This window comes from Oncorhynchus nerka, linkage group LG15 (genome assembly GCF_034236695.1).
Source record: "Oncorhynchus nerka isolate Pitt River linkage group LG15, Oner_Uvic_2.0, whole genome shotgun sequence".
NCBI classification, from domain to species: Eukaryota; Metazoa; Chordata; class Actinopteri; order Salmoniformes; family Salmonidae; genus Oncorhynchus; species Oncorhynchus nerka.
In genome coordinates, this window is record NC_088410.1 from 7,372,130 (window position 1) to 7,395,844 (window position 23,715).

The following is a 23,715-nucleotide window of genomic DNA, read 5'->3' on the forward strand; positions in this document are numbered from 1 at the left end:
CTGGCCGTGCTGCTGCTCCAGTTTCAACTGTTCTCCCTGCGGCTATGGAACCCTGACCTGTTCACCGGATGTGCTACCTGTCCCAAACCTGCTGTTTTCAACTCTCTAGAGACATCAGGAACGGAAGAGATACTCTTAATGATCGGCTATGAAAAGCCAACTGACATTTACTCCTGAGGTGTTGATCTGTTGCACCCTCGACAACTACTGTGATTATTATGATTTGACCATGCTGGTCATTTATGAACATTTGAACATCTTGGCCATGTTCTGTTATAATCTCCACCCGGCACAGCCAGAAGAGGGCTGGCCACCCTTCATAGCCTGGTTCCTCTCGAGGTTTCTTCCTAGATTTTGGCCTTTCTTGGGAGTTTATACTAGCCACCGTGCTTCTACACCTGCATTGCTTGCTGTTTGGGGTTTTAGGCTGGGTTTCTGTACAGCACTTTGAGATATCAGCTGATGTAAGAAGGGCTATATAAATACATTTGATTTGATCCGATATAGTACTCTTCCATTTCAGAGCCTGGATTTTCCCCATGAGGCTAATATCCATAACATGTTGAAATCAATTCATAAGTGGGCAAACGTTTAGGCTTCTACATTGTGAAATCATTACAATACTCCTCCTACAATGTAAAAAACATTCTACATTGTGACATTAATTCACTGAAACAACTCCTTCATGTATGTATTAACTAATATTTGATCAGAGATCTCTTATCAGATGATCTCTGGTCACAGCTATGAGATTTCAATCCTGTGTGTTCTCTGGTGTAGAGTCAGATGGCCAGATTGACCAAAACTCTTCCCACATTGATCACACACAGCTATAAGATTTCTCTCCTATGTGTGTTCTCTGGTGTGATACCAGATGGCCAGATTGACCAAAACTCTTCCCACATTGATCACAGCTATAGGGGTTCTCTCCTGTGTGTTCTCTGATGAACTGTCAGCTGTCCAGATCGACCAAAACTCTTCCCACATTGATCACAGCTATAAGGTTTCTCTCCTGTGTGTGTTCTCAGGTGTAGAGTCAGAGAGCTAGATGTTGTAAAACTCTTCCCACATTGACCACAGCTGTAAGGTTTCTCTCCTGTGTGTGTTCTCTGGTGCACTGTCAGCTCTCCAGATCGACAAAAACTCTTCCCACATTGATCACAGCTGTAAGATTTCTCTCCTGTGTGTATTCTCTGGTGTGATACCAGATGGCTAGATGTAGCAAATCTCTTCCCACATTGATCACAGCTATAGGGTTTCTCTCCTGTGTGTATTCTCTGGTGTGATACCAGATGGCCAGATGTAGCAAATCTCTTCCCACATTGATCACAGCTATAGGGTTTCTCTCCTGTGTGTATTCTCTGGTGTAGAGTCAGATGGTCAGATCTAGTAAAACTCTTCCCACATTGACCACAGCTATAAGATTTCTCTCCTGTGTGTGTTCTCTGGTGTAGAGTCAGATGGTCAGATCTAGTAAAACTCTTCCCACATTGACCACAGCTATAAGATTTCTCTCCTGTGTGTATTCTCTGGTGCACTGTCTGTTCTCCAGATCGACGAAATCTCTTCCCACATTGATCACAGCTATAGGGTTTCTCTCCTGTGTGTATTCTCTGGTGTAGAGTCAGATGGTCAGATCTTGTAAAACTCTTCCCACATTGACCACAGCTATAAAGTTTCTCTCCTGTGTGTGTTCTCTGGTGTAGAGTCAGATGGTCAGATCTAGTAAAACTCTTCCCACATTGACCACAGCTATAAGATTTCTCTCCTGTGTGTGTTCTCTGATGAATTTTAATGCCTGATGAGGTGAATCTCTTCCCACAGTCAGAGCAGCAGTGAGTTCTCTTCTCTGTGGGTCTCTGCAGGTGTTTATTGAGGTGTTCTGATCTGGAGAGACTCTCCTCTGCCTCTTCAGCATCATGAGGTTGTTGAGGCTCCCCAGAGGATCCACGATAGTCCCGTATCTCTCCTGTGTGAACAACAAAGTCAGACAGATGATTAAAGGCCCACAACAGCAGAAGTCCACTGTAAAAGGTGATGCCAACATGATGTTGTACAGCAATTGACGTCTGTAATGAATGTTAATATCATTTCACAATTGTCTTAAAATTAGCAAGAAAAGTCATATTTTGTCTTGTTTTCACATTAGTAGTAACATAGATGATTGTAGGCTAGAAATAGGATATTCATGTTGTTGAAACTCTAAGCAGTGTGGTAGAAGACTTTTGTTCTCCAAGGCCCCCTTCTGTGTTTGCTAAAATTGTGGCACGAGGGCAATTTGATTGCAGAAACTCCTCCCTGCTAATGAGGAAACCGATAGTTATGGATGTACTATATCTGCCTGGAACAAAAATGGTGAGCAAAGATTTTAGTTTTTCACAATGTATTCTGAATATGAATGGGGGAAAACTCAGGGGAGTAACCTCCATTTCCAGGTTGCTTATGAGAGCATTTCACACTACTTTGGATTATACATTTAAGGCTCATTTGAATGTCCTGTTTAAAATTATGTTTGCTACAGTAGTATGAATTATGTGTAATTATTGAAGAACCGCGTTAATGACAGTATCCATTTGGGTGTTGTCAAAGTTACGATTTAATTTTTTATTTCACCTTTATTTATACTTCCTGTACTACCTGCTGGAGCGCGTGCTATGGGTGGGTGTTGCTATGGTGACCAGTGAGCCGAGTTAAGGCGGCCTAGCAAAGACTTATAGATGACCTGGAGCCAGCGGGTTTGGCGACAAATATGTGATAGCAAACTGGATGCAGTCTGATTAGAGTGTTGGAGGCTATTTTGTAAATGATATCGCCGAGGTTAAGGATATGTAGGATAGTCAGTTTTACGAGGGTATGTTTGGCAGCGTGAGTGAAGGAGGCTTTGTTTCGAAATAGGAAGGAAATTGTAGATGCTTAATAGGAGTCTGGAAGGAGAGTTTACAGTCTAACCAGATACCTAGGTATTAGTAGTTGTCCACATATTCTAAGTCAGAACCGTCCAGAGTAGTGATGCTAGTCGGGCAGGCGGTTGCGGGCAGCGATCGGTTGAAGAGCATGCATTTAGTTTAACTTGCGTTTAAAAGCAGTTGGAGGCCACAGAAGGAGTGTTGTATGGCATTGAAGCTTGTTTGGAGGTTTGTTAACACATTGTCCAAAGAAGGGCCAGATGTATACAGAATGGTGTCATCTGACTAGAGGTGGATCAAGGAATCACCCGCAGCAAGAGCGACATCGTTGATATATACAGAGTCGGCCCGAGAATTGAACCCTGTGGTAACTCCATAAAGACTGCCAGAGGTCCGGACAACAGGCCAGGTTGATGAAGACGGCTGCACAGTACTGTCTTTTATCGATGGTGGAAATTATATCGTTTAGTACCTTGAGCGTGGATGAGGTGCACCTGTGACCAGCTCGGAAACCGGATTGCACTGCGGAGAAGGTACGGTGGGATTCGAAATGGTCAGTGATCTGTTTGTTAACTTGGCTTTCGAAGACTTTAGAAAAGGCAGGACAGGATGGATGTAACAGTTTGGGTCAAGAGTATCACCCCCTTTGAAGAGGGGGATGACTGTGGAAGAGAGGTTGAACAGACTAGTAATAGGGGTTGCAACAATGGCGGCAGATAATTTTAGAAAGAGGGTCCAGATTGTCTTGCCCAGCTGATTTGTACGGGAACAGGATTTGCAGCTCTTTCAGAACATCAGCGATCTGGATTTGGGTGAAGGAGAAGCTGGGGAGGCTTGGGCAAGTAGCTGCGGGGGGTGCGGAGCTGTTGGTTGGGGTAGCCAGGCGGAAAGCATGGCCAGCCGTAGAGAAATGCTTATTGAAATTCTCGATTATTGTGGATTTTTCGGTGGTGACAGTGTTTCTTAGCCTCATTGCAGTGGGCAGCTGGGAGGAGGTGCTCTTATTCTCAATGGACTTTACAGTGTCACAAAACTTTTTGGAGTTAGAGCTACAGGATGCAAATTTCTGTTTAAAAAAGTTAGCCTTTGCTTTCCTAACTGACTGTGTGTATTGGTTCCTGACTTCTCTAATAAAGTTGCATATCGCGGGGACTATTCGACGCTAGTGCAGTAGGCCACAGGATGTATTTGTGCTGGTCGAGAGCAGTCTGGTCTGGAGTGAACCAAGGGCTATATCTGTTCCTAGTTGTACATTTTTTTAAAGGGGCATGCTTATTTAAGGTGGTGAGGAAATTACAATTAATGAACAATCAGGCATCCCCTACTGAAGGGATGAGGTCAATATCCTTCCAGGATACCCGGGCCAGGTCGATTAGAAAGGCCTGCTTGCAGAAGTGATTTTGTCTACAGATTTAGGGTTGTTCCTGGTGGGTTCCTTGAAAATGTGTGTGAGATTGAGGGCATCTAGCTTGGATTGTAGGACGGCCGGGGTGTTAACCTCACTAGGGTAGGGGGCACTATTTTCACCTCCGGATGAAAGTAAACTTGGTAGATTTGGATAGAAAACACTTTAAATTTTCCAAAACTGTTAAAATAATGTCTGAGTATAACAGAACTGATACGACAGGCGATGTTCTATGTTCTGATGGCTAGCATCTGATGGAGGTTCTAGCTATAAGGTCTAACAAAAACAGCAGATCCATATCATATTGGGTGAGGCGGGTTGCCGGAAGGTATATTTAATTTAAAAATGAAAAGGATTGAAATATATTGCAATATATACAAAAAAATGAAAAAAACATACCATTTACAACAAACACGTCTTAATGCTACGCCATCTTGGATTACAAAATGACTCAGTTAAAAACCATTGGATCTAGCAAACTCAAACTATTTAGTATTTCTGTGCCCATGAAAACTGTTTTCCCAGCGTAACATAAGGAGCCACTAAATGATACATAGTTCGAGTGCATTTCAGAATACAAAACAACTGTCTGACAGCAAGATCCCTTATTTAAGTTGATGTTCATCATATGACAAGAATAACGTTATGACTATAACTACTGTTCCCTGAAGGAGGGAAACTAGGTACAACATACTATTAAATCCACGCCTCGCTGGAAGCCCCGCCTTCTACAGGTGATGAGTGAGGCTTGGATTTATTCCTTAAAATGTAATGCCGCTCTACATCAACCCAGGAAAGGGTGGGGACAAACAGGTGTTGAACCTCGATTCCCTCCTTCAGGGAAGTGTAATTATAATCAAAGTTACACTCCCTTTCAGTCGGTCAACTTCGGTACAACATACTATGGGGAAATAAAATCATTCCCCAGCCGACCCAAACGGATACTAAATGAAACTTCCCCTGGCAGACCACCCAGACCTGACCCTACAAGATGTGTCAGTTTTGTCAATTTATTCATTGTCTTTCATTTGAAACACTCCTGTCAATGTTGAGTAAGGACGCACACCTGATTACCCATTTAGAAGTAGGATTAATCTATCTGGCCTGCACACAAATGTAGGCCTATAAATGTGCCCATTTGGGGATGTCTGATAGTATTTCTGATTGTCTTAACGCACCAACACTAATGAGTTGCGGAGCTTCTCAAAGTAATGCTTTATTCACCTCAAACAGCAAGTAAACAAAGTCTAATCAGAATCAATTGCAAATGACAATAGTTCCTCAAAGTATTTTTGTAAAATATTTCTAGCTCTCGCCCTTTCGATAACCACTCGGCATAAAAGGGAAAAATGTAATGCTCTGATCCAGTGGAAATGTCATAAAAAACCTGATTACTTCTTATCCTTTTCACAAATAGCCTACACCTACTGTGTCTGTCCAGAACTCATTGGAGCAGGACACTGAGGGCCTAGAATATTGTATACAATGGTGCAAGCTTGCTATATGAGTTTCCTGACCCAGTTGATAGTTGATACAATGTTTCAAGTTTGTTGTAGACAGGCCATTTATCGGGATATTTTCTACCTGCAGAAAGCAATGTTTTTATTTGTTGGCTTTATGTTTTTTTTTTTTTTTTTTTTTTTTTTACATAGGTGGCAATGGCAATAAAAGTTACTTTTAGATATCTATAATTTTCATTTAGATTTAGATAGAATGTAGATTAATCACAGACAATAATTTTGAGATACTATTCCACGAAAATGTGCATATGAAAATCATAACTGGCACACAGATTGGTAGAAATGGTCAGATACATTTGCACTCCAACTGGAAGGTTGCAGACTGCTGGTGTAGTCTATTACTAGTCTATCTATCTGTAGTCTATTAGTCTATTAGTCTATTACTGCAAACTTCAGGAGCAGAACGGCAGAATTTACAAAGTCCAGCAGCGGAGGGGGGGGCTCCCTCCGGTCAGGTTGTGTTGACGAGCGGCTCCCTCCGGTCAGGTTGTGTTGACGAGCGGCTCCCTCCGGTCAGGTTGTGTTGACGAGCGGCTCCCTCCGGTCAGGTTGTGTTGAGCTCCCTCCGGTCGGCTCCCTCCGGTCAGGTTGTGTTGACGAGCGGCTCCCTCCGGTCAGGTTGTGTTGACGAGCGGCTCCCTCCGGTCAGGTTGTGTTGACGAGCGGCTCCCTCCGGTCAGGTTGTGTTGACGAGCGGCTCCCTCCGGTCAGGTTGTGTTGACGAGCGGCTCCCTCCGGTCAGGTTATGTTGACGAGCGGCTCCCTCCGGTCAGGTTGTGTTGACGAGCGGCTCCCTCCGGTCAGGTTGTGTTGTGTCCTCCGGTCAGGTTGTGTTGGCGGCTCCCTCCGGTCAGGTTGTGGTTGTGCGGCTCCCTCCGGTCAGGTTGTGTTGACGGCTCCCTCCGGTCAGGTTGTGTTGACGAGCGGCTCCCTCCGGTCAGGTTGTGTTGACGAGCGGCTCCCTCCGGTCAGGTTGTGTTGACGAGCGGCTCCCTCCGGTCAGGTTGTGTTGACGAGCGGCTCCCTCCGGTCAGGTTGTGTTGACGAGCGGCTCCCTCCGGTCAGGTTGTGTTGACGAGCGGCTCCCTCTAGTTATGACGTCGAGTAATTTGTGTGTGTTAATTATTTAATTAAACAGAATGCTTCACTTCACTAGGGTAGGGGACAGCATTCAGAATTTTGGATCAAAAGCGTGCCTAAATTAAACTACCTGCTACTCAGGCCGAGAAGCTAGGATATGCATATAATTAGTAGATTTGGATAGAAAATATAAAGTTTCCAAAACTGTTAAAATAATGTCTGTGAGTATAACAGAACTGATATGGCAGGCGAAAACCTGAGGAAAATCCATCCAGGAAGTACTATTATTTTGAAAGGCAGTTTTTCCATTGAAAGCCTATCCACCATACAAAGACTTAGGACCCAGGTCACGATCTCTATGGCTTCTTCTACATGTGGTCATTCTTTAGGCATTGTTTCAGGCTTTTACTCTGAAAAATTAGGGAGATACATATCCACCATAATTTGCAAATAAATTCATAAAAAATCCTACAATGTGATTTTATGGATTTTTTTTCTCATTTTGTCTGTCATAGTTGAAGTGTACCTATGATGAAAATTACAGGCCTCTCATCTTTTTAAGTGGGAGAACTTGCACATTTGGTGGCTGACTTTTTTGCCCCACTGTACATCCTAGAAACCTGGTTAAACTATCATTATGACATCATGGATGAATTCTAGAATATACCATATATCCTAGAAACCTGGTTAAACTATCATTATGACATCATGGATGAATTCTAGAATATACTATATAGCCTAGAAAACTGGTTAAATTATCAATATGACCTCATGGATGGCCAGTCCTTGTATTCATAGTGTATTGAATTCAGGGGGTAGCCCTGAGCTGAACTCAAACCTGGGTCCAGCGACTGTCAAATCAACACCTTATGACTGTTACGCCAAGATGTCTGAACTTCTTGACGAGGTCGCTAGGTGTTCGGTTAAGGTTTCTTCAATATCGTTCTCTATGAATTTGAGAGTGGTTACACTTCTCCTTCCCCCATCCCTCAGCGGTTAACCAAGTCTCTGGGCAGCCATTTTGTTGCTGTTTAAAAAAAAACAAAACCCAGCAATCTGCAGTTCAAACAATAACAAATCTGTCATTCCACCACTATTTTGGTAATAAAAGATTATGGGGTTGGAGAAATGTAACTACAGACAGACCTATGGATGCAAGGACTGACCACCCATGATATCAACATTATAGCTTTAACCATGTTGAGGCGGCAGGGTAGCCTAGTGGTTAGAGCGTTGGACTAGTAACCGGAAGGTTGCAAGTTCATATCCCCGAGCTGACATGGTACAAATCTGTCAATTAACCCACTGTTCCTAGTCCGTTATTGAAAATAAGAATTTGTTCTTAACTGCTATACAGTGTTGATTTACATTGTTTCTAAACATTATAGTAAAAAAAGCTTATTTAGGGTTCTGATGGGGTACAACAGTTGAACTCAACTCATGAGGCATGTGTTATATTCTTCAAGAATCAATGGCTGTAAATAAATAATTTAAAAGTCACAATATGGATGTAGCAATTGCAGATTTCCACCTTAACACCAAACATCAGTTCAACTGCAGAGTTTGTGCCTCTGTTGTTAAGACAGTACTTACTAGTGTTAATCAGGGAACGGTTTCTCAAAACCATCTTATGGCTAAATTCTTCGTTAGAACCATTGGATGCCTTAAGATGCGTTTGGGAAACCGGGCCCAGATATCCAGGTTCCTCCTCTTCTTCCTCCTCCTTTTTCGATGTAAAAGTAATCTCCTCCCCCTCCTCTTTCACGCCATAAACTGCATCTTCCTCTCCTTTTACTGTGACATCATCCTCCTCTTTCACTCTGAACGCGCCCTCCTCTTCTTTCACAGTAACGGCCCCACTCTCTACTTCTTGTTTTACTGTGATATCTTCCTCGTCTTTCACTCTGAACGCGTCCTCCTCTTCTTTCACAGTAATAACCATCCCTACTTCTTGATTTACTGTGATATCCTTCTCTTCATTAGAAGGAGAGTAGCTTGGTGACTGCATGGTCGGGGATGTTAGCTAGGCTAATGCTAACTTAACCAGCCTGCTAGCTGACTAATAACAACAACACCATTAATATAGAATTCAATCCGATAACTAACTAGACCACAGAAGTAGGGTTTAAAACACAGTGGCTAATATACACTAAAGCGTCTAAAGAGCTTTATTGGTTCGGCTATTTGTCTAGCAAGCTACCGAGGTGGCTGACGAACTGTTGCTGCTGTTGAAAGAAGCGTTCCGTCCACTAGATTATACGTCACACCAACAGCATCACCATAAATTCTCAGACCGCATCTGCTGACTGGAGTGGGTAACGCAGTTGAGTAAAATGTATATTTTATCTTCAGATAACAAGTTAAAGTGTAGGAAGCATGAGTTTTAACTCACCAGTGTAACAATACAGTGTGGTTAAAGACTTAGTAAGCTAATTGTAATCACGATATGGTTACCTATAAGGACAAACAATGTTTTTGCGTTATTACATATTTATTAACTTATTTTGTGACTCTTCCAAACTACACACAATGCAGTATTTCTCAACGTCATATGGATGATCTTCTCTGTGCTACTGAGTTTGTTTGCCAGTGTAACGGTGTAACGAAGTTACATGTTTAAAATATTTGTATCCTCTATTTAACGAGGCAATTCATTTAAGAACAGTGCCTTAGACCGCTGCCCCGCTCGTGTGATAAAGGTATAGGATTCTGGGTAATCCACAGCAGATTTATGGAGAACTTGAAAATTGAGTGGTCCTGGGATAGAAATGTATAAAATTGACATTACATCATTAAATCCACGTTTTAAATCATACATTAGCGATTTATGTTTTAGTAACTACTGTTGTTGGTTTGGTGTCAAGTCAGCCTCTCTTTATATGTTATTTGCCAAATCTCTGTTTTCCATGTGGGTTTTATGCTAAAGATCCCTCTTTCAAGTTGGTATCTAACTGGAAAATGCATCTTCTTTTAGGAGTGCTATTTTTACACTGTTCACTACTGATCATTCATCCACACTGTGTGTCTCATCAATGCAGGTCATTTATGACAAATGTATAAAGTACATGTTTTATAAACTCATGAACACCAGCCAGTTTATCGGCCCGGTTTTGTTCGTTTAGGTGTATTATACTTCTTCGGCACCTGAGGGGGACATTGAGTAATTTTCCATGTCAATTTGATATATTTTGATACTAAAATGGATGACGCGTTATTCTGATGTTGTGAATATGAGACACATGGAAACAATTGATTAATTTATTATAGTAAATTAGGAATTAGTAGGAATTGTTAAATCCACTATACGATCACAATGACTTTGATAGACATTTCAACTGTTTTTTTGTTAGTATATTACAGGGCAGATGAATGTAGAATTGTTGTGGGAGTGGTATTTATATCCCGTCACTACTGATCATTCATCCATACTGTGTGTGTCCCATCATTGCAGCTTTGGAAATAAATTAACTATCCATTCATTGCTCCTTCCTGTGTTGACTCACTGACTTGAGAGACGGGACCAGGAAGGTCACACTAGGTCGATATCAAGCTCAAGCTTGCAAACGTTAAACACACCTCCATCTCCATGAACTACATCACACCTGCCCAGAACCACTAGAACACACCCCCATCTCCATGAACTACATCACACCTGCACAGACCCACTAGAACACATCTCCATCTCCATTAACTACATCAAACCTGCACAGACCCACTAGAACACACCCCCATCTCCATTAACTACATCACACCTGCCCAGAACCACGAGAACACACCCCCATCTCCATTAACTCCATCAAACCTGCCCAGACCCACTAGAACACACACCCGTCTCCAGCGCCCGCATCAGCACCATTTTCAACTTTTAGATAATAAAGCATTTTACCTTTCTATTGAATTAACAACAGAGGATTGGTTGATTTCCAGGTTTGAACTATAATATTTAAGATGACTGATTAGAAAACTATCATCCAACCATCGGGTATCTCACTGCATCCTCATATGCCATGTCTTGAAATATATAGACAGACGGATCAAAAGTCATTTTACATTGTATAACTGTACTTCTGACAGCCAACTTTCTAACTCCTCCCATAACTGTATGACGTCATAACATTCCCAGAAGGATTATTGAGTCATTGTTAGTTTTACACTTCAGACATGACTCTGCCGTTGTGCTGTAGAATTTGTGAATTTAGTCTCTTGTATAATAAGGGACTTTCATTTATCCCAACATCACAGGCCACAGACATTGATACAGTTCAAGACTTCCAAAAGTTTTTTAATGGGGTTTCTCCCTGTGCACCTGCCAATTGAAATCCATTAAATGAGACAAGTTACCAGACAGGACATATTGCTGATGCTCTTCCCATTGATAACCTGAATGACAATTAACTTGTGGGTGGTGGTGGTGATGACGGCCTATTGGATGACGTCGTCCATCGGGATTCCCGCCAAGAAAGAAGACGCTCTGGATTGATCACTGGAGTCAGATGTGAGGGAGGAGGTTGATCATCAGGAGTCAGATGTGAGGAGGTTGATCATCAGGAGTCAGATGTGAAGGAGGAGGTTGATCATCAGGAGTCAGATGGAAGGAGGTTGATCATCAGGAGTCAGATGTTGATCATCAAGGATGTGAGGTTGATCATCAGGAGTCAGATGTGAAGGAGGAGGTTGATCATCAGGAGTCAGATGTGAAGGAGGAGGTTGATCATCAGTGAACCTCTAGGATTGTGGCTGGGCTGGCGTTTCCACTTCCAGCTTGGTGATATATTTTGATACATTGAATGTTGATATTGTGAACCTATGTTATATATTTGTACCTGCTGTTTCATGAAGTGATGTCACTAAGTACTGCCCCTATATATACCGTGCATTTGGAAAGTATTCAGACCCCTTCACTGTTTACACATTTTGTTACGTTACATCCTTATTCTAAAATGGATTAAATGTATTTTTTCCCCTCATAATGACATCACAATACCCCATAATGACAAAGCAAAAACAGGTTTTTATAAATGATTAAAAACAATTGTTGATTTTCTTTCAAAAACAAGGACATTTCTAAGTGACCCCAAACTTTTGAACGGTAGTGTACATCTACATGATGTATTGTTACACCATGTAGGAGCAGTATAGACCTAGTCTGTTCATTATATACATCTACATGATGTATTGTTACACCATGTAGGAGCAGTATAGACCTAGTCTGTTCATTATATACATCTACATGATGTATTGTTACACCATGTAGGAGCAGTATAGACCTAGTCTGTTAGACCTAGTCTGTTAGCCTGTTATACATTATATACATCTACATGATGTACATGTAGGAGCAGTATGATAGTCTATTCATTTACACCATGTAGGAGCAGTATAGACCTAGTCTGTTCATTATATACATCTCATGATGTATTGTTACACCATTCAGTATAGATTATATACATCTACATGATGTATTGTTACACCATGTAGGAGCAGTATAGACCGACAGTAGCTAGCTACTTATTTAGATTTAGTTTGATTTAATGAAACTGCCTTTAATGTGCTGTAGTAAACATGTTTTATTTGCACTAATCAATCAACACATTCAGGTCTTTGTATGTCTCAATATAATAGTATTATTTAATTAAATCCATGTAAAATAATCTTTGTCTCAAAATAAAATATGATCCTCAACTGCGTTTCCCCTCCAGTCAGCAGGCGGCGAAGTGCGTCTTTCAGGCGACGCTGCCAGCGTGACGTATAATCTAGTGGACGGTTCTTCAGAAACAGCTCGTCAACCACCTCGGTAGCTTGCTAGCCAACATAGCCGAAAGATTCAAGATATTTATACGATTTCGGTGTATATTAGCTACTGTGTTTTAGACACACTTCTGTGTCTAAACTGGTTAACCTGTTTAATTTAATATTACGTTATTTTGTATTAGTCAGCTTTAGTAGCTGGCTGGTTTAAGTTAGCAGGAGCCTAGTCGCTAATGATAGCTAGCTAGCTAACATCCCCGACCATGAGCTCCCTAAACTACTCTCCTCCTGTTAAAGAAGATGAGGTCTGCTGGACGGAGAAAGAGGGTCTGTGGCAGAACATTGTTGTGAAAGAGGAGAAGGAAGAGGAGGATGTTACAGTAAAACAAGTAGAAGGTGATGCTGTTACAGTGAAAGAAGAGAAAGACGTTTCAGTGAAAGAAGAGAAAGACGTTTCAGTGAAAGAAGAGGAAGACGTTTCAGTGAAAGAGGAGGAGGATGTTACAGTAAAAGTAGAGGAGGATAAGAAAGAGGATGATGCCGTTTTTGGTGTGAAAGAGGAGGGGGAGATTACTGTCACATTGGAGGAAGAAGAGGAGGTTGGTGATCTGTTTAACACCAGTAAGTACCGTCTCTGCAGTCGTTGAACCAATATGCAGTAAAAGGGTTCTACACTTTAATGTTGTTCTGTAGGAATGGCTGAAGCTTCACTGTAACGTGTAGAACATCAAGAGTGGACCATCAACAAAACGTTAACAATTGATCAAATGCATCCAATGACAATGCCTGAAATACTGTATTCCCCAATATCTCCTATTAGATTAGCCCAGAAGGGGCTATCAGCAGTTGTTACATCCATTTTGGGACTTATACATCAAATCAAATCAAATGTATTTATATAGCCCTTCGTACATCAGCTGTTATCTCAAAGTGCTTACAGAAACCCAGCCTAAAACCCCAAACAGCAAACAATGCAGGTGTAAAAGCACTTATACATGAATGATATGTACCCATTGTTTCTTGAAGAAATCACTTACAAATGCCTCATGAGCTTAGGTCAACTGTCGTACCCCATCAGAACCCAAAATATAAGCTTTTTTTCACGACAATGTTCATTAGTAAATGTAAACAAACACTGTATATCCTCAAAACATGATTCATTAATTTGAGTCTCAAGCATTTCTAAAACATTTAATATTTTCATTTAATTCTTTAAAACAAATCTAATTTAGAATAAGTAACGTAACAAAATGTGTAAAAAGGGAAGCGGTCTGAACTTAATGAATGCACTAGGGCCCCAACTAAAACAAATCTTGGGTCAACCAAGAATCATCTTTTCTTTCTACCAACCGATTTGGAGAAATGTTATAAACGTGTATTTTTCCATATATAGACACATCCCATGTGGTTTTTAATAAAATCAACTATATGTACTGAACTGGTCTGATGCTTTGAGCACGCTGTTTGATTAAATAATTAAGACACACATATGACTCGGGAACCAGAGATCAAGATAGCCTAACCATCAGAAAAAAACTCTTCCTCCTCCTGCTGGCCTTTGTAAATTCTGACGTTATGCTCCTATAGTTTCTGGTAATAGACTACACCAGCAGTCGGCGACCTTTTCCATCCATCCTTTGGGTTCCTTTTGGCAAACTCCAAGCAGGCTGACATGTCTTTTTTTGTAAAAAATTTTTTTTTACCTTTATTTAACCAGGCAAGTCAGTTAAGAACAAATTCTTATTTTCAATGACGGCCTAGGAACAGCTGGTTAACTGCCTGTTCAGGGACAGAACGACAGCTCGGGGGTTTGAACTTGCAACCTTCCGGTTACTAGTCCAACGATCTAACCACTAGGCTACCCTGCCGCCTTTTACTGAGGAGTGGCTTCCGTCTGGCCACTCTACCATAAAGGCCTGATTGTTGGAGTGCTACAGAGATGGTTGTCCTTCTGGAAATTTCTTCCATCTCCACAGAGGAACTCTGGAGCGCTGTCAGAGTTACCATCAGGTTTTTGGTCACCTCCCTGACCAAGGCCCTTCTCCCCCAATCGCTCATTTTGGCCGGGTGACCAGCTCTAGGAAGAGTATTCCATTTAAAAATGATGGAGGCCACTGTGTTCTTGGGGACCTTCAATGCAGAATTTTTTGGTACCCTCCCCAGATCTGTGTCTCGACATAATCCTGTCTTGGAGCTCTACGGACAAATTCTTCGACCTCATTGCTTGGTTTTTGCTCTGACATACACTGTCAGCTCTGGGACCTTATATAGACAGGTGTATGCCTTCCAAATCTTACCCAATCAATTGCATTTACCACAGGTGGACTCTGAACAAGTTGTAGATACAGCTCAAGGATGATTAATGGAAACAAGATGCACCTGAAAGCAATTTCGAGTCTCATAGCAAAGGGTCTGAAAACTTATGTAAATAAGGTATTTCTGTTTTATCTGTTGTCATTATTGGCTATTGATGACACTCCTCTGAAACAAGATAGCCTAACCATCAGAAAAAACCTCTTCCTTAGCCTACACCTCCCGCTGCTGCTGGCCTTCGTAAATTCTGATGTTATGCTCCTATAGTTTCTGGTAATAGACTACACCAGTAGTCGTTATGCTCCTATAGTTTCTGGTGCTCCTATAGTTTCTGGTAATAGACCAGCTATAGTTTCTGGTAAGTCGTTATGCTCCTATAGTTTCTGGTAATAGACTACACCAGCAGTCGTTATGCTCCTATAGTTTCTGTAATAGACTACACCAGCAGTCGTTATGCTCCTATAGTTTCTGGTAATAGACTACACCAGCAGTCGTTATGCTCCTATAGTTTCTGGTAATAGACTACACCAGCAGTCGTTATGCTCCTATAGTTTCTGGTAATATAGTTTCTGGTAATAGACTACACCAGCAGTCGTTATGCTCCTATAGTAATAGACTCTGTTATGCTCCTATAGTTTCTGATAATAGACTCCACCATCAGTCGTTATGCTCCTATAGTTTCTGGTAATAGACTCCACCATCAGTCGTTATGCTCCTATAGTTTCTGGTAATAGACTACACCAGCAGTCGTTATGCTCCTATAGTTTCTGGTAATAGGCTACACCAGTAGTCGTTATGCTCCTATAGTTTCTGGTAATAGACTACACCAGCAGTCGTTATGCTCCTATAGTCTCTGGTAATAGACTACACCAGCAGTCGTTATGCTCCTATAGTCTCTGGTAATAGACTACACCAGCAGTCGTTATGCTCCTATAGTTTCTGGCTACACCAATAGTTATGCTCCTAGTTTCTGGTAATAGACTACAGTAGTCGTTATGCTCCTATAGTTTCTGGTAATAGACTACACCAGCAGTCGTTATGCTCCTATAGTTTCTGGTAATAGACTAGTCGTTATGCTCCTATAGATTCTGGTAATAACTAGACTACACCAGTAGTCGTTATGCTCCTATAGATTCTGGTAATAGACTAGTCGTTATGCTCCTATAGATTCTGGTAATAGACTACACCAGCAGTCAGCAACCTTTTCCATTTGGTGCCAAAGTTTGCTGTATCCAATGTTTTTTAACTGAGTCATCTTGCAATTCAAGATGGCGTAGCAGTGATGGCTGTTGTAAATGTTATGGGTTTTTTTCCTCATTTTTTGTATATATTGCAAAATATTCCAATCTCTTTTTCCATGTTTAAATTAAATATACCTTCCGGCATCCCGCCTCACCCAATGTGATACGGATCTGCTTATTTTTAGACTTTATAGCTAGAACCTCCATCAGCAGCTAGCCATCAGAAGCTAACCAGCTGATTAGCTACTAGCTATTTAGTCATTGTTAGCCACTGCTAGCGGCCTTTACCTTTTTAGCTCAGACACCAGCCGCTTTTAGCCTGGATAATACCTGCCAGTCTGCACAGCGTAATATCAACCCTGAGCATATCAGACTGTTTTTCTCCACTACATCACCGTATTCTTTCCGTATTCCTGCTCTGGACCATTACACCGGATAATCGCAGCTGGCTAGTTGCCACCAAGTGGCCCAGCCTCGAAGCTAGCCTTGAACCAGGCCCATCTCCCAGCCTGCTCAGTGGACCCTATGATCACTCGGCTACACAGCTGATGCCTCCCAGACTCTTCACTAAGACGACTCGAAGCCACTACATCACCGGATTCCTGCCGTAAGCTCTGGATCTTTGCACCAGTGTGGATATAGTGGCTAACGCCCTTGTTCCGAAGCTAGCACCAGTTAGCCTCGAGCCAGGTGCATCTCCCGGCTAGCAAACAAAATTACTCCAGCTACAGTACCTCTTTTGCCAATTGGCCTGGACCCTTTGTCAACACGGAGCCCCGCCGATCAATCACGACTGGTCTGCCGACGTAATTCTGTCCGATGTGCCCTCAACCGGCCTTTGCAGGACGTCCGTGACGCCCTTGTCCCGAAGCTAGCACCAGTTAGCCTCGAGCCAGGCGCATCTCCCGGCTAGCGTAGTAATGACTACCTAACGGCTTCCCTGGTTCATATATTCCTGTTCACTGGACCCTATGATTGGGGCGGCACGGTAGCCTAGTGGTTAGAGCGTTGGACTAGTAACCGGAAGGTTGCGAGTTCAAACCCCCGAGCTGACAAGGTACAAATCTGTCGTTCTGCCCCTGAACAGGCAGTTAACCCACTGTTCCCAGGCCGTCATTGAAAATAAGAATGTGTTCTTAACTGACTTGCCTGGTTAAATAAAGGTAAAATAAAAAATAAAAAATTTGTCTACATAGCTGATGCCTGCTGGATTGTTCATTAATCACGGGTCTCCATTTTGTTTTTTGTTTATCTGTCGGCCACAGTCTCGAACTCAGGCCCTGTGTGTAGTTAACTGACCCTCTGCCCATTCATTGCCATTTTACCTGTTGTCTTAGATGATTAACTGTTGTTGTCTTACCCGTTGTTGTCTTAGCTAGCTCTCCCAATCAACACCTGTGATTGCTTTATGCCTCGCTTTATGTCTCGCTTTATGTCTTTATGTTAGGTACAACCCTAAATCTGTAAACATGGGCACCCTCATAGATATTATCCTGACCAACTTGCCCTCCAAATACACCTCTGCTGTTTTCAATCAGGATCTCAGCGATCATTGCCTGCATCCGTTATGGGTTCGCGGTCAAACGACCACCCCTCATCACTGTCAAACGCTCCCTAAAACACTTCTGCAAGCAGGCCTTTCTACTCGACCAGGCCTGGGTATCCTGGAAGGATATTGACCTCAACCCGTCAGTAGGGGATGCCTCGTTGTTCTTTAAAAATAATTTCCTCACCACCTTAAATAAGCATGCCCCTTTCAAAAAATGTAGAACTAAGAACAGATATAGACCTTGGTTCACTCCAGACCTGACTGCCCTCGACCAGCACAAAAACATCCTGTAGCGTACTGCACTAGCATCGAATAGTCCCCGCGATATGAAACTTTTCAGAGAAGTCAGGAACCAATACACACAATCAGTTAGGAAAGCAACGGCTAGCTTTTTCAAACATACATTTTTATCCTGTAGCTCTAACTCCAAAAAGTTTTGGGACACTGTTAAATCCATGGAGAATAAGAGCACCTCATCCCAGCTGCCCACTGCACTGAGGCTAGGAAACACTGTCACCACCGATAAATCCACGATAATCGAGAATTTCAACAAGCATTTCTCTACGGCTGGCCATGCTTTCCTCCTGGCTACCACAGCCAACAGCTCCACACACCCCGCAGCTACTTGCCCAAGCGTCCCCAGCTTCTCCTTCACCCAAATCCAGATAGCTGATGTTCTGAAAGAGCTGCAAAACCTGGACCTATACAAATCAGCTGGGCTAGACAATCTGGACCCTCTCTTTCTAAATTGATCTGCCTCCATTGTGACAACCCCTATTACTAGTCTGTTCAACCTCTCTTTCGTTTTTTTCCGAGATTCCTAAAGATTGGAAAGCTTCCGCGGTCATCCCCCTCTTCAAAGGGGGTGACACTCTAGACCCAAACTGTTAGACCTAGGTCCATCCTGCCATCCTGCCCTGCCATTCTAAAGTCTTCGAATGCCAAGTTAACAAACAGATCACTGACCATTTCGAATCCCACTGTACCTTCTCCGCTGTACAATCCAGTTTCCGAGCTGGTCACGGGTCACCTCAGCCACGCTCAAGGTACGAAACGATATCATAACCACCATCGATAAAAGACAGTACTGTGCAGCAATCTTCATCGACCTGGCCAAGGCTTTCGACTCAATCAACAACCGATCGCTGCCCGCACCCCCCGGACTAGCACCACTACTCTGGACTGTTCTGACTTAGAATACGTGGACAACAACAATTACCAAGGTGTCTGGTTAGACTGTAAACTCTCATTCCAGACTAATATGAATCATCTCCAATCCAAAATTAAATCTAGAATCGGCTTCCTATTTCTCAACAAAGCCTCCTTCACTCACAGTGCCAAACATACCCTCGTAAAACTGACTATCCTACCGATCCTTGACCTTGGCGATGTCATTTACAAAATAGCCTCCAACACTTTACTCAGCAAACTGGTTGCAGTCTATCACAGTGCCATCCGTTTTGTCACCAAAGCCCCATATACCACCCACCACTGCGACCTGTATGCTCTTGTCCGCTGGCCCTCGCTACATATTCGTCGCCAAACCCGTTGGCTCCAGGTCATCTCTAAGTCTTTGCTAGGTAATGCTCTGCCTTAACTCAGCTCACTGGTCACCATAGCAACACCCACCCGTAGCACGCGCTCCAGCAGGTTTATCTCACTGGTCATCCCCAAAGCCAACACCTCCTTTGGCCGCCTTTCCTTCCAGTTCTCTGCTGCCAATGACTGGAACGAATAGCAAAAATCGTTGAAGTTGGAGACTTATTTCTCCCTCACTAACTTTAAGCATCAGCTATCTGAGCAGCTTACCGATCGCTGCAGCTGTATACAGCCCATCTGTAAATAGCCCATCCAACTACCTACCTCGTCCCCATGTTTTTATTGACTTTTTTGCTCTTTTGCACACCAGTATTTCTACTTGCACATCATCATCTGCACATCTATCTCTCCAGTGTTAATTTGCTAAATTGTTATTACTTCGCTACTATGGCCTATTTATTACCTTTCCACCCTACACCATTTGCAGACACTATATAGATATTTCTATTGTGTTATTGACTGTTCCTTTGTTAATCCCACGTGTAACTCTGTTGTTTTTTGTCGCACTGCTTTGCTTTATCTTGGCCAGGTCGCAGTTGTAAATGAGAACTTGATCTCAACTGGCCTACCTGGTTAAACTATCATTATGACATCATGGCCACCTGGTTAAATAAAGGTTAAATAAATAACATTAAGAAAAATTATAAATATTGTAACTTTATTGACAACACCCAAATGGATACTGTCATTAATGTGGTTCTTCAATAATTAAACATCATTCTTAATACTGTAGCTGTTTAGTTAGTCACATGTTCATCTATCATCAGCTGATCCAGGAAATCATTTTCTGAATGATTGTCACATGACAAACATCACAACATGCAACAACAACCAAAGTGCTTCTTCATTCATTACTCTGGTAAAGACAGTTATGCCGTGCTCCACGTTGGATCCAACATCCCTACTTTGGTCATAATTTGTAGAGAACTGTTCCTTGTTGGATAGGCTATTGTACAACACACAGAGCTATTTTCCTTCATTTGTTGTTAGGTTAAGTTATGGGCCAATTTGGCAAACCGTGTACAAACCCTCAGCCAAAGAGCATTTTACTGGTTGAAGTGTTTTTTAAGTACGAAGCGGTTGATTTGCGATGATGACACAAACATTATATTAAGCAGGACGTTCAAACGAGCATTACATTTATAATCCAAAGTAGTGTGAAATGCTCTCATAAGCAACCTGAACATGGAGGTTACTCCCCTGAGTTTTCCCCCATTCACATTCAGAATACTGAAAAACTAAAATCTTTGCCCACCATTTTTGCTCCAGGCAGATATACTACGTCCATAACTATCGGTTTCCTCATTAGCAGGGAGGAGTATCTGCAATCAAATTGCATGTGCATCGCCCTCTTGCTGCAAGTTTAGCAAACACAGAAAGGTGCCTTGGAGACCAAAAGTTGTCTGGCACACTGTTTAGAGTTTCAACAACATGAATTTCCTATTTCTAGCCTACAATCATCGATGTTACTACTAATGTGAAAACAAGAAAAAATATGACTTTTCTTGCTAATTTTAAGACAATTGTCAAATAATGTTAACATTCATTACAGACGTCAATTGCTGTACAACATCATAGCTACGCTGTTGGCATCACCTTTTACAGTGGACTTCTGCTGTTGTGGGCCTTTAATCATCTGTCTGACTTTGTTGTTCACACAGGAGAGATACGGGACTATCGTGGATCCTCTGGGGAGCCTCAACAACCTCATGATGCTGAAGAGGGAAAGAAGGGTCTCTCCAGATCAGAACACCTCAATAAACACCTGCAGAGACCCACAGTGAAGAGAACTCACTGCTGCTCTGACTGTGGGAAGAGATTCACCTCATCAGGCATTACAATTCATCAGAGAATACACACAGGAGAGAAATCTTTCAGCTGTGATCAATGTGGGAAGAGTTTTTGTCGATCTGGAGAGCTGACAGTGCACCAGAGAATACACACAGGAGAGAAACCTTATAGCTGTGGTCAATGTGGGAAGAGTTTTACAATATCTGGCCACCTGACTCTACACCTGAGAACACACACAGGAGAGAAATCTTACAGCTGTGGTCAATGTGGGAAGAGTTTTACAACATCTGGCCACCTGACTCTACACCTGAGAACACACACAGGAGAGAAACCCTATAGCTGTGATCAATGTGGGAAGAGTTTTACAACATCTGGCTCTCTGACTCTACACCTGAGAACACACACAGGAGAGAAACCTTATAGCTGTGGTCAATGTGGGAAGAGTTTTGTTCAATCTGGCCAGCTGACTCTACACCTGAGAACACACACAGGAGAGAAACCCTATAGCTGTGATCAATGTGGGAAGAGTTTTACAACATCTGGCTCTCTGACTCTACACCTGAGAACACACACAGGAGAGAAACCTTATAGCTGTGGTCAATGTGGGAAGAGTTTTGTTCAATCTGGCCAGCTGACTCTACACCTGAGAACACACACAGGAGACAAACCTTATAGCTGTGATCAATGTGGGAAGAGGTTTGGTCGATCTGGCCAGCTGACTCTACACCTGAGAACACACACAGGAGAGAAACCTTATAGCTGTGGTCAATGTGGGAAGAGATTTGCTTCATCTGGCCATCTGGTATCACACCAGAGAACACACACAGGAGAGAAACCTTCTAGCTGTCCTCAATGAGAGAAGAGATTTACTAAATCTAGCAGCCTGACTCTACACCAGAGAACACACACAGGAGAGAAATCTTATAGCTGTGATCAATGTGGGAAGAGATTTGCTACATCTAGCAGCCTGACTCTACACCAGAGAACACACACAGGAGAGAAACCTTATAGCTGTGATCAATGTGGGAAGAGTTTTACTACATCTGGCTCTCTGACTCAACACCTGAGAACACACACAGGAGAGAAACCCTATAGCTGTGATCAATGTGGGAAGAGATTTGCTACATCTGGCCAGCTGACACGACACCAGAGAACACACACAGGAGAGAAACCTTATAGCTGTGGTCAATGTGGGAAGAGTTTTTGTCGATCTGGAGAGCTGACAGTGCACCAGAGAATACACACAGGAGAGAAATCTTATAGCTGTGATCAATGTGGGAAGATGTTTGGTCGATCTTGCCATCTGACTCTACACCAGAGAATACACACAGGAGAGAAACCCTATAGCTGTGATCAATGTGGGAAGAGGTTTAGTCGATCTTGCCATCTGACTCTACACCAGAGAATACACACAGGAGAGAAACCCTATAGCTGTGATCAATGTGGGAAGAGTTTTGTTCAATCTGACCAGCTGACAGTTCACCAGAGAACACACACAGGAGAGAAACCTTACAGCTGTGGTCAATGTGGGAAGAGTTTTACAACATCTGGCTCTCTGACTCAACACCTGAGAACACACACAGGAGAGAAACCCTATAGCTGTGTTCAATGTGGGAAGAGTTTTGTTCAATCTGACCAGCTGACACGACACCAGAGAACACACACAGGAGAGAAATCATATAGCTGTGATCAATGTGGGAAGAGGTTTGGTCGATCTTGCCATCTGACTCTACACCAGAGAATACACACAGGAGAGAAACCCTATAGCTGTGATCAATGTGGGAAGAGTTTTTGTCGATCTGGAGATCTGAGAGTGCACAAGAGAATACACACAGGAGAGAAATCTTATAGCTGTGGTCAATGTGGGAGTAGTTTTACTACATCTAGCGGTCTGACAGTTCACCAGAGAACACACACAGGAGAGAAACCCTATAGCTGTGATCAATGTGGGAAGAGATTTGCTACATCCGGCCACCTGACTCTACACCAGAGAACACACACAGGAGAGAAATCTTATAGCTGTGATCAATGTGGGAAGAGTTTCACAACATCTGGCTCTCTGACTCAACACCTGAGGACACACACAGGAGAGAAACCCTATAGCTGTGGTCAATGTGGGAGGAGTTTTACTACATCTAGCGGTCTGACAGTTCACCAGAGAACACACACAGGAGAGAAACCTTATAGCTGTGGTCAATGTGGGAGGAGTTTTAGTCAATCTGGAGAGCTGACAGTTCACCAGAGAACACACACAGGAGAGAAACCTTATAGCTGTGATCAATGTGGGAGGAGTTTTGTTCAATCTAGCCAGCTGACTTCACACCAGAGAACACACACAGGAAAGACACCGTATAGCTGTGATCAATGTGGGAAGAGATACAATGATAAAAGATATCTGATCAAACATCAGAAAATACATACATGAAGAAGTTGTTTCAAGATATCAATGAAATAATGTCAGAATGTAGAATTTTTTGAAAACATTGTAGTAGGTGTATTTTAATGATGTCACAATGTAGAATGTTTTAACAATGTTTTGATGTCACATAGAATGTTTTAACAGTAG

At 42.5% G+C, this 23,715-nt stretch overlaps 2 pseudogenes; one reads left to right on the forward strand and one right to left on the reverse strand.

Moving 5' to 3' along the window:
* Positions 1 to 831: 831 nt before the first annotated feature.
* Positions 832 to 9,179, reverse strand: LOC135560343 (zinc finger protein 501-like; annotated as a pseudogene).
* A 3,285-nt stretch (positions 9,180 to 12,464) lies between these two features.
* On the forward strand, positions 12,465 to 23,678 carry LOC135560332 (zinc finger protein 271-like; annotated as a pseudogene).
* The last annotated feature ends 37 nt before the right edge of the window (positions 23,679 to 23,715 follow it).